At 37.9% G+C, this 10,379-nt stretch overlaps 1 pseudogene; it reads right to left on the bottom strand.

The window, feature by feature from the left end:
• Nucleotides 1-406: 406 nt before the first annotated feature.
• On the bottom strand, nucleotides 407-826 carry Mcfd2-ps1 (multiple coagulation factor deficiency 2, pseudogene 1; annotated as a pseudogene).
• Nucleotides 827-10,379: the final 9,553 nt, after the last annotated feature.

The raw sequence follows: 10,379 nt of genomic DNA, 5'->3' as shown, positions 1-10,379 counted from the left end.
CCCACGGGCTCTCTGCAGCGGCAGCAACCAGGAAGACCTGTGCCGCCCCTTCCGGGAGCTTCAGTGCACCAGGGTTCCAGATGGTCTTTGGCTTTTTCCTCTGGCGTCCGAGATGTGTGTGCAGGGAGCAGTCACTTCTGGTTTCCCAGGCTTGTCTGCCTCTCTGAAGGTTTAGCTCTCCCTCCCACGGGATTTGGGTGCAGAGAACTGTTTATCCGGTCTGTTTCCTTCAGGTTCCGGTGGTGTTTCTCTCTGTATTCTTTGTGGCTTCTTCCTACCCCAGTCTCACAGACTGCCACAGGCTTTACCAGCGCTCAGCAGCAGACAGAAATAAGCTGCTTCTCATTACCAGAATGTCCATCACATTAGCAAGGGTCACGTGTGCATGCAGGAAAGGGCCAGCCGCCTACTGCAGCGACTTGGTGAACTCCGCATAGTCGATGTAGCCGTCATTGTTCTTGTTGTTGTCTCTATGATGCTGATGAGCTCATCCTCACTCATGGGTGGGGCCTGCTCACTCCCCTCCTCCTTGTGCAGGTGAGTGATGGCCGTTGAGAGCTCTAAGCCATCAAGCAAACTGTTGCCATCATAATCATGCATTTTGAAATAATGGAGCTGTAGTTCCTGTGGAGACCACCTCTGGCTGGTTGATGACACCTTCCTGATGTTCCATAATGTGCTCTTGGTCGTGCACTGTGCTCTTGTCCAGGCCCACGCTGCCATGGTGGACACCAGCCCCATGCTCCTGGGCCCTGGAACCAGGAACACAAAAGGCCCAGAGCAGAACACACAGGAAGGGAGCTCCGAGCAGCTGCAGGGACGACATGCTTCCGGTACCCTGATAATCCCTGGCACAGTCGCGAAGCACTTCTGGATGAACCTTTGTGGGCTGTTATTTTTATCTCTTACTCTGTATTTGATAAGAGGCAATGGAATTGTTAATAGCAGTGCAGGCATTACAGTAGGTTGAAATAAACAGATTTACAGTGGGGAGAGACAGCAGTGACAGACACTAACCTATAGTGAAAAGTTAGAAAGGAAGGCATTAGAATTAAAAATAATAACTAAGTAAGTAAATAAATAAATAAAAACAAAAGAAGCCAGAGTATTCCACATACTGCTAAAGAAATCAAATTTCTTAACATTCTAACTAAGTACTAGGCATAGATCCTTAAATTAATACGCAATGTAGTTGAGGCAACTGGTGTAAGTGCTCTGCTAGAGACTTTGAAACAGGACTGACTTGAGGCCCAGGAGCTTTTCAAATTTTTTTTTCTTTCTTGAATTCACTTGTTTTCTAACTCATCCTTAGGACATTTCTCTCTAGACAATGGCAACTAGCTAATTCAGTAAATAAGTTGATAAATACAGAATAAACAGTGAAAAGATAAGAGATTTTGGTGTCATACGATCTTGGGCTTAGGGTCAATTCTGACTTTTATTATCTTCATTATTAAGTTGTGTAGTCTTGGCTCATTCTTTTGAAATAGAATATTTTATATGCTTTTTAAAAGTGCATAGTTATAATCTCTAAGCTTGGTGGTGATGCTATGATGATCAAAGTGATGTCTATAAAGTATAAAATGCTTACATTATAGTAATTGCTTGATTACAAAAGTATTTTTTCATATTCTGTGTGTTCATTTTAGTAATTTTATGTCAATTTTCAAAACATTACACAAAGGGAGTATCAAGTAGATTTCAAGGGCCAGGTCTATTATGTCTTTATCATTGTTGGCTTTTGCTAAACTTATAGATTGTTCTGGGTTTCATATTAAGGCCTATAACAAACAGTTTCATTTAACCTCACATGAACCTTATGAGTTGATGATGGCATTTTACCAAAGATGAAACTAAAACACAAAGACTCTGGGTCACAGAGCTATAAAGTTGAACAGCTAAGGCTCTAGTTTCTAAATAGGATCATTTAAAAGCCTTTCAAAACTGCTTATGAAAAATCACTCTCTTAAAAAAAAGTCATCCGTGTGCTAAGGTATACATTTATCAAGTGACTACCATACTCCCCAGATGATAAGTCAATGACTTATGATGTCAAGTGTTAAAACTCACAATGACTAAAACAGGTCCCGAATTTTGAGTGACATGTGTCAGAATGTGTGCTGCATACTCCGTGTGTGGGATTTTAATTCTTACAAGAATTCTGTAGTATGCTATTTTGCTATACTTGCCAATATGGACCTAGTATAACTGTCATCAGTAGCCAGACAGGACCGCCAGAGGAGGAATGGGAACACTAACACACCAACATGGTTGATTTTATCCACATTTTACATTATACAGATGAAAACCCAGAAGCCCCAGGATGTCAGGTAGCTTACTCAGCATAAGATTAAAAAGGTGCTATACCAGAATGCAATACCTTGGTCATCTCAAGTCAACAATTGAGGCCATTTCCCCATGCCTTCCTGTATAGAGGGGTGGCTGTTTGAGAAGTGAAAATCCAAACCTCAAAACCATAAACCATTTTTCATTGTTGGTTTGCACTAATCAGAGGGAGTACCCAATTGAAAATAGCATTTTGGAAGCATCACATAATATAGGAAGTTTAGAGAGAGGGAAGGGCAGAGTAAATGTGATTAAATTATGACCTCAAAAATAAAAGAAATAAGTAAAATAAACAGCATCATCAAAAAGTCAAAAGTTTTGTGATGACTTCTTTTCCTATTGTCTTTTAGGCTCACTGAAAATGTACTATCATGCACCTCTTATCCTCAGTGATCTGAAGATATCGCTTAATAGAATGGATTACAAAGACAAAGTTCGGTTCTGCAGTTTAAAATGGTTTAGTGACTTCCTTGTTGAAGGATTGACTATAATTCTCTGTAATATACTCACTAAACCAAAGCTCCTCATTCACTGACTTCATGTAATCTCTAAGAATTAGGGAATTGCACAAAGGTTAAAACAATTAGGTCCTAAATTCAGTAAGGATGAGTCTAGGATGCATTCATACTCTCAAATAGATTTCTAGTTAGCAACGATTCTACTCCATATTAATTAATTAATTTATAAGATATTTATTTGATTTTATGAAGCAATGCTAGAGTTTATTAGCATAAGAGGTTAATACAGATGTAAAGGAAGAGGCAGATAAAATATGGACTCAAGAGGAAGTGCAGGATTTCAGCTAAGATAACTGGTCTGAAGCAGCATCCGAGTCAGTAGATGACTGAAGTTAAAGAAAAGAAGGAGTTAGACTGTTCTAGTGCTGTGTCAGGACTGTTCTGTGGACTTTCCTACTTACCAACTACAACTGGGTTAGCAAATGTCTTCTCCTAATGATGCCAGTGTCAAATTTAGAGGTCACTGCTGCCACCACAGTTACTGTGGTTGTACCACTAAGCTGGTTTCACTGTTGTTACCAATAAGCTACTCAGTACTGGAATGAGAAGATTCAGAGGAAGATTTGAGATATTGAAAAGTAAGCACAGAGAGTATACTAGAACACGATAGAGTATTGCATAGTAGACCTGGGGTCAAAGAAGCTGAACTTGATGTAACAAGCCAGAGAAAATGACTCTACCTTGCTTGCAATTTTTGGACAATCCTACCTGGTATTATGAAAATTGTATACTGGAACGATACTGTGTCTTCTAATAGCACATGAAGTTATCAGGAAGGTGGACCTTTCAAAAGCTTGCTGAATCACAGAAAGCTCTATCTATAGAAATGTCAATCATTAGTTTACTGGAAACAAGATTATAACTGGTGGGGAGATAGGGCATTTGAGCCAAAGAATTCTCGAGGAAGCAAATTTATTTGAAAAAGTCTACCGAGACAAGCAGTGGACCTGCATGGAGATAGGTAGCAATGAAAATCCAAGGGGACAAGCCATTGCATTACAGTGAAGCAGGAATACTAAGTAAAAATATCTTCCCTTTCATGATATTATTTTTATTTTTATTTTGGTTTTTTTAAACTGGATATTTTTATTTACATTTAAAATGTTATCCTCTTTCTCAGTTTCCTGTCCATAAACCTCCTAACTCATCCCCCATCTAATTACGTCTATGAGGGTGCTCCCCTTCTCCAATCACCCACCTCTTTCCACCTCCCCACCCTGACATTCACCTACACTGGGGCATCAAGCAGGACCAAAGGCTTCTCTTCCCATTGATGCCAAACAAGGCCATCCTCTACTACATATGCAGCTGGAGCCAGGGGTCTGTCCATGTGTACTCACTCTTTTGATGGTAGTTTGGTGCCTGGTAGCTCTGGTTGGTTGGTGTTATTGGTCTTATGGGGTTGCAAACGCCTTTAGCTTCTTCAATCCTTTCTCTAACTAATCCATTGGGGACCCCATTCTCAGTTCAATGGTTGGCTGCAAGGATCTGCCACTGTATATGTCATGCTCTGGCAGAGCCTCTCAGGAGACAGCTATATCAGGTTCATGTCAGCATGACTTCTTGGCACCAGCAATATTGTCTGGGTTTGGTGGCTGTATGTATATGGCCTGGATCTCCAGGTAGAAAAGTCTCTGGAAGGCCTTTCCTTTAGTATCTGCACCAAATTTTGTCTCAATATTTCCTCCTATGAATATTTTTGTTCCCCATTCTAAGAAGGACTGAAGCAATCACAGTCACACATTGGTAGTTTTTCTTGAGCATCTTGTGTCTGTGGATTGTGTCTTATGGAGTCTGAACTTTTGGGCTAATATTCATTTATCAGTGATGCATACCATATGTGTTTTTTTCTGATTGAGTTACTTCACTCAGGATGATATTTCCTAGTTCTACCCATTTGCCTAAGAATTTCGTGGTCATTGTTTTTAATAGCTGAGTAGTACTGCATTGTGTAGATGTACCATATTTTCTGTATCCATTCCTCTGTTGAGGGACATCTGGGTTCTTTCTAGCTTCTGACTATTATAAATAAGGCTGCATGAACATAGTTGCGCTTTTGTCCTTTTTATATGTTGGAGCATTATTTGGGTACATGTCCAGGAGTGGTATAGCTGGGTCCTCAGGTAGTTCAATGTCCAATTTTCGGAGGAACCTCCAGACTGATTTCCAGAATGGTTGTAAGAGCTTGCAATCCTCTAGAACAACAATGGAGGAGTGTTCCTCTTTCTGCACATCCTCACCAGCATCTGCTATTACCTGAGTTTTTGATCTTAGCCATTCTCACTGGTGTGAGGCATAATCTCAGGGTTGTTTTGATTTGCATTTCCCTGATGACTAAGGATGTTGAACATTTCTTTAGGTACTTCTCAGCCATTCAATATTCCTCAGCTGAGAAGTCTTTGTTTAGCTCTGTATCCCATTTTTATTAGGGTTATTTGATTCTCTGGGGTCTAACTTCTTGAGTTCTTTGTATATATTGGATATCTTTTCCTAGTCTGTTGGTTGCCGTTTTGTCCTAACCACAGTGTCCTTTGCCTTACAGAAGCTTTGCAATTTTATGAGATCCCATTTGTCGGTTTTTGATCTTAGAGCATAAGCCATTGGTGTTTTGTTCAGGAAATTTTCTCCAGTGCCCATGTGTTCGAGGCTTTTCCCCATATTTTCTTCTATTATTTTGAGTTTATGTGGTTTTATGTGGAGGTCCTTGATCCACTTGGACTTGAGCTTTGTACATGATGAAAAGAATGAAACAATTTTCATTCTTCTCCATGCTGATCTCCAGTTGAAACAGCACCATTTGTTGAAAATGCTGTCTTTTTTCCACTGGATGTGTTTAGCACCTTTCTCAAAAATCAACCACCATAGATGTGTGGTTTCATTTCTGGGTAAAAAATTCTATTCCACTCATCTACCTCCTTGTCTGTCTTCCAATACCATACAGTTTTTTATCACTATTGCTCTGTAATACAGCTTGAAGTCTGGGATCTTTATTACCCCCAGAAGTTCTTTTATTGTTGAGGATAGTTTTTGCTATCCTGGGTTTCTTTGTTATTTATTTGTTTTGTTTTTGTTATTTGAATCTGCAAATTGCTCTTTTTAACTCTATGGAAAATTGAGTTGGAATTTTGATGGTGATTGCATTGTATTTGTAGATTGCTTTTGGTAAGATGGCATTTTTACAATATTAATCCTGCCAATCCAAGAACATGAGAGATCTTTCCATCTTCTTAGATCTTCAATTTCTTTCTTTAGAAACTTGAAGCTCTTGTCATGCAGATTTTTCCCTTGCTTGGTTATAGTCGCACCAAGGTATATTATATTATTTGTGACTATTGTGAAGGATGTCATTTCCCTAATCTTTCTCAGCCTGTTTAACCTTTGAGTAGAGGAAGACTACTGATTTGTTGCACTTAATTTTATACCAAGCCACTTTGCTTAAGTTGTTTATCAGGGCTAGTAGTTCTCTGGTAGAACTTTTGAGGTCACTTAAGTATACTATCATATCATCTGCAAATAGTAATATTTTGACGCCTTCCTTTCCAAGTTGTATCCCATTTGGCCTCCTTTTGTTGTCTGATTGCTCTGGCTAGGACTTCAAGTACAATATTGAATAAGTAGGGAGAGAGTGGGTAGCTTTATCTAGTCCCTGATTTTAGTGGGACTGCTTCAAGTTTCTCTCCATTTGGTTTGATGTTGGCTACTGGTTTGATGTATATGGCTTTTATTATGTTTAGGTGTAGGCCTTGAATTGCTGATCTTCCCAAGACTATTATAATGAATGGGTATTGAATTTGTCAATGGTTTCATAGCTTCTTATAAGATGGTCATGTGGGTTTTTTTTCCTGGAGTTTGTTCATATAGTGGATTTTTTTGATGAATTTTTGTATATTAAAGCAGCTCTGAATCAATGGGATGAAGCCTACTTGATAATGATAGATGATCAGTTTGATTTGTTCTTGGATTTGATTTATAAGAATTTTATTGACTATTTTTACATTAATATTCATAAGGGAAATTGATCTGAAGTTCTCTTTCATTGTTGGGTCTTTGTGTGGTTTATGTATAGGCATAGTTGTGGATTCATTGAAGGAATTGGGTAGTGTTCCTTCTGTTTCTATTTTGTGGAGCAGTTTGGAAAGTATTGGTATGAGGTCTTCTATGAAGGTCTGATAGATTTCTGCACTGAACCCATCAGGCCTTGGGCTGTTTCTGTTTGGGAGACATTAAATGACTGCTTCTATATCATTAGGAGTTATGGGACGTTTAGATGGTTTATCTGACTAATTTAACTTTGGTACCTGATATCTGTCTAGAAAAATTGTCTACTTCATCAAGATTTTCCAGTATTGTTGAGTATTGGATTTTGTAGTAGAATCTGATGATGTTTTGAATTTCCTCAGAGTCTGTTTTCAATGTCTACCTGTTCATTTCTGATTTTCTTAATTTAGATACTCTCTCTGTGCCCTCTGGTTAGTCTGGTTAAGGGTTTATCTATCTTGTTGATTTTCTCAAAGAACCTGCTTCTGGTTTTGCTGATTCTTTGTATAATTCTTATTGTTTCTACTTGGTTGATTTCATCCCTGAAATTGTATATTTCCTGCCACCTACTCCTCCTGGGTGTATTTGCTTCTTCTTGTTCTAGAGCTTTTAGGTGTGCTGTCAAGCTGCTATTGAATGCTCTCTCCAGTATCTTTTTGGTGGCACACAGAGCTATGGGTTTTCCCCTTAGCACTATTTTCATTGTGTCCCACAATTTGGGTACATTGTGCCTTCACCTTCATTTTCATAAAATTCTAAGAAGTCTTCATTTTTTTTCTGTATTTCTTCCTTTATCAAGTTATGATTGATTCAAGCATTGTTCATTTTCTTTGTGCATGTGGGCTTTCTGCTGTTTTTGTTGCTATTGAAAATGAGTCTTAGTTCATGGTGATTTGATAGGAAGGATATCAATCTTCTTGTACCTGTTGGGACCATTTTTTGTGACTGGTCGATTACATGGTCAGTTTTGGAGAGGGTACCATGAGGTTCTGAGAAGATGATATATTCTTTTGTTTTCGGATGTAATGTTCTATAGATGTCGGTTAAACTATTTTGGTTTATAACTTCTGTTTGTTTCTCTGTGTCTCTGTTTAGTTTCTGTTCCATGACCTGTGTATTGATGATAGTGGGGTGTTGAAGTTTCCCACTATTATCATGTGAGGTGCAAAGTATGCTTTGAGGTTTCATAAGGTTTTCTTTGTTTTTGTTGTTTTGTTGTTTTTTGTTTTTTTTTATTTTATGAATATAGGTGCCCTTGCAGTTGGAGCATAGATATTCAGAATTGAGAGCCTGTCTTTATCACTGAGGTGTATTTCCTGTATGCAGCAAATTTCTGTGTCATGTTTACATATCCAGTCTTTTCGAATTTATCTTTTTATTGGGGAATTGAGTCCATTGATGTTGAGAGATATTAAGGACCAATGATTGTTGTTTCCTGTTGTTTTGTTGTTAGAATTACGTTTGTGTGACTATCTTCTTTTGGGTTAGTTGAAATTAGGTTACTTTCTTGCCTTTTTAGTGTGTAGTTTCCATCAATGTGTTGAAGTTTTCCATTTGTTATCCTTTGTAGGGCTGGATTTATGGAAAGATATTGTGTAAATTTGGTTTTGTCATAGAATATCTTGGATGTTCCACCTATGTTAATTGAGAGTTTTGCTGGATATAGTAGACTGGGCTGACATATTTGTTCTCATAGGGTCTGTATGATCTGCCCAGGATCTTCTGGCTTTCATAGTCTCTGTGGAGAGGTTTGGTGTAATTTTTTTTTTTTTTTTGGTTCTTTTTTTCGGAGCTGGGGACCGAACCCAGGGTCTTGCACTTCCTAGGCAAGCGCTTGGTGTAATTCTGTTAGGTCTGCCTTTATATGTTACTTAACCTTTTTCAATTACTGCTTTTAGTATTCCTTCTTTGTTTTGTGCATTTACTGTTTCGTTGTTATGTGATGGGAACAATTTCTTTTCTGGTTCAATCTATTTGGAAATCTGTAGGCTTCTTATATGTTGTAAAGAAAAAAATTGGCATTTTTTTTCTTTAGGTTAGGGAAGTTTTCTTCCATAATTTTGTTGAAGATATTTACTGGCCCTTTAAGTTGGGAGTCTTCACTCCCTTCTATACCTATTATCCTTAAGTTTGATCTTCTCATTCTATCCTGTATTTCAAGTTTGTTTTGGTTTAGGAGCTTTTTGTGTTTTGACTTTTCTTTGATTGTTGTGTAAATATTTTCTATAGTATCTTCTGATCCTGAGATTCTCTCTTCTATCTTTTTTGTATTCTGTTGGTGATGCTTGCTTCTAAGATTCTTGATCTCTTTCCTAGGATTTCTATCTCCATGATTGTCGCCTTTTGTGATATTTTTATTGTTTCTATTTCCATTTTTAGATCCTGGATGATTTTTCTTCAATTCCTTCACATATTTGGTTGTGTTCCTGTGTAATTCTTTAAGGAGTTTTTGTGTTTCCTTTTTAATGGCTTCTACTTGTTTACCTGTGTTGTCCTATGTTTCTTTAAAATAGTTATTTATGTCCCTCTTAAAGTCTTCTAACATCTTTCTGAGCTGTGATTTTAATATTTTGCTTTTCTGGTATGTTGGTGTATGCAAGGCTTGCTGTCTTGGAGGACCTTGGTTCTGATGTTGCCAAGTGGCCTTGTTTTCTGTTGCTTATTTTCTTGCCCTTGCCTCTCACTATTTGCTTATCTCTGGTGTCAGCTTGTCTTGCTGTCTCTGACAGTGGCGTGACCCTCCTATAACTCTGTGTATCAGCACTACTTGGAGATCAAATCTCTCCCTGCAGGATCTGGGTACAGAGAGCTGTGGCACAGGGTCAGCCTCAGGGTCAGGCTGATGTTATTTTCATTTTTAACCTTTCTGTTGTTTAGTTGATTTTACATTTTAACTAAATTTATAATTTTAAACTTTAATTATTATTTTCTATTGTTTTTAGTTTATATCTCACGGGAAAAGGCCTCTATGGCTGTCCCTTGTTTTTCTGTACTTACAGAAATCTTCTTTACCATAATTAATTTTCCTCCTCTCATACTTCCAGTCTATATACTTTGGCTCACACCCATATTTTCCCTTTCCCTGCATTTCTTCATTTCTTACTCATACCAAATATTAAATATTGAATTAAATATTGATTTAATAATAGTAGGAGATTTCAACACCCCACTCTCATCAATGGACAGATCATGGAAACAGAAATTAAACAGAGATGTAGACAAACTAAGAGAAGTCATGAGCCAAATGGACTTAACAGATATTTATAGAACATTCTATCCTAAAGCAAAAGGATATACCATCTTCTCAGCTCCTCATGGTACTTTCTCCAAAATTGACCATATAATTGGTCAAAAAACAGGCCTCAACAGGTACAGAAAGATAGAAATAATCCCATGCGTGCTATCAGACCACCACGGCCGAAAACTGGTCTTCAATAACAATAAGGGAAGAATGCCCACATATACGTGGAAATTGAA

The sequence above is a fragment of the Rattus norvegicus genome, chromosome X (assembly GCF_021556685.1).
Source record: "Rattus norvegicus strain SHRSP/BbbUtx chromosome X, alternate assembly SHRSP_T2T, whole genome shotgun sequence".
NCBI lineage: Eukaryota > Metazoa > Chordata > Mammalia > Rodentia > Muridae > Rattus > Rattus norvegicus.
The sequence above is the reverse complement of the archived record's forward strand: the minus strand, read 5'-3'. Positions and strand labels throughout refer to the sequence as shown.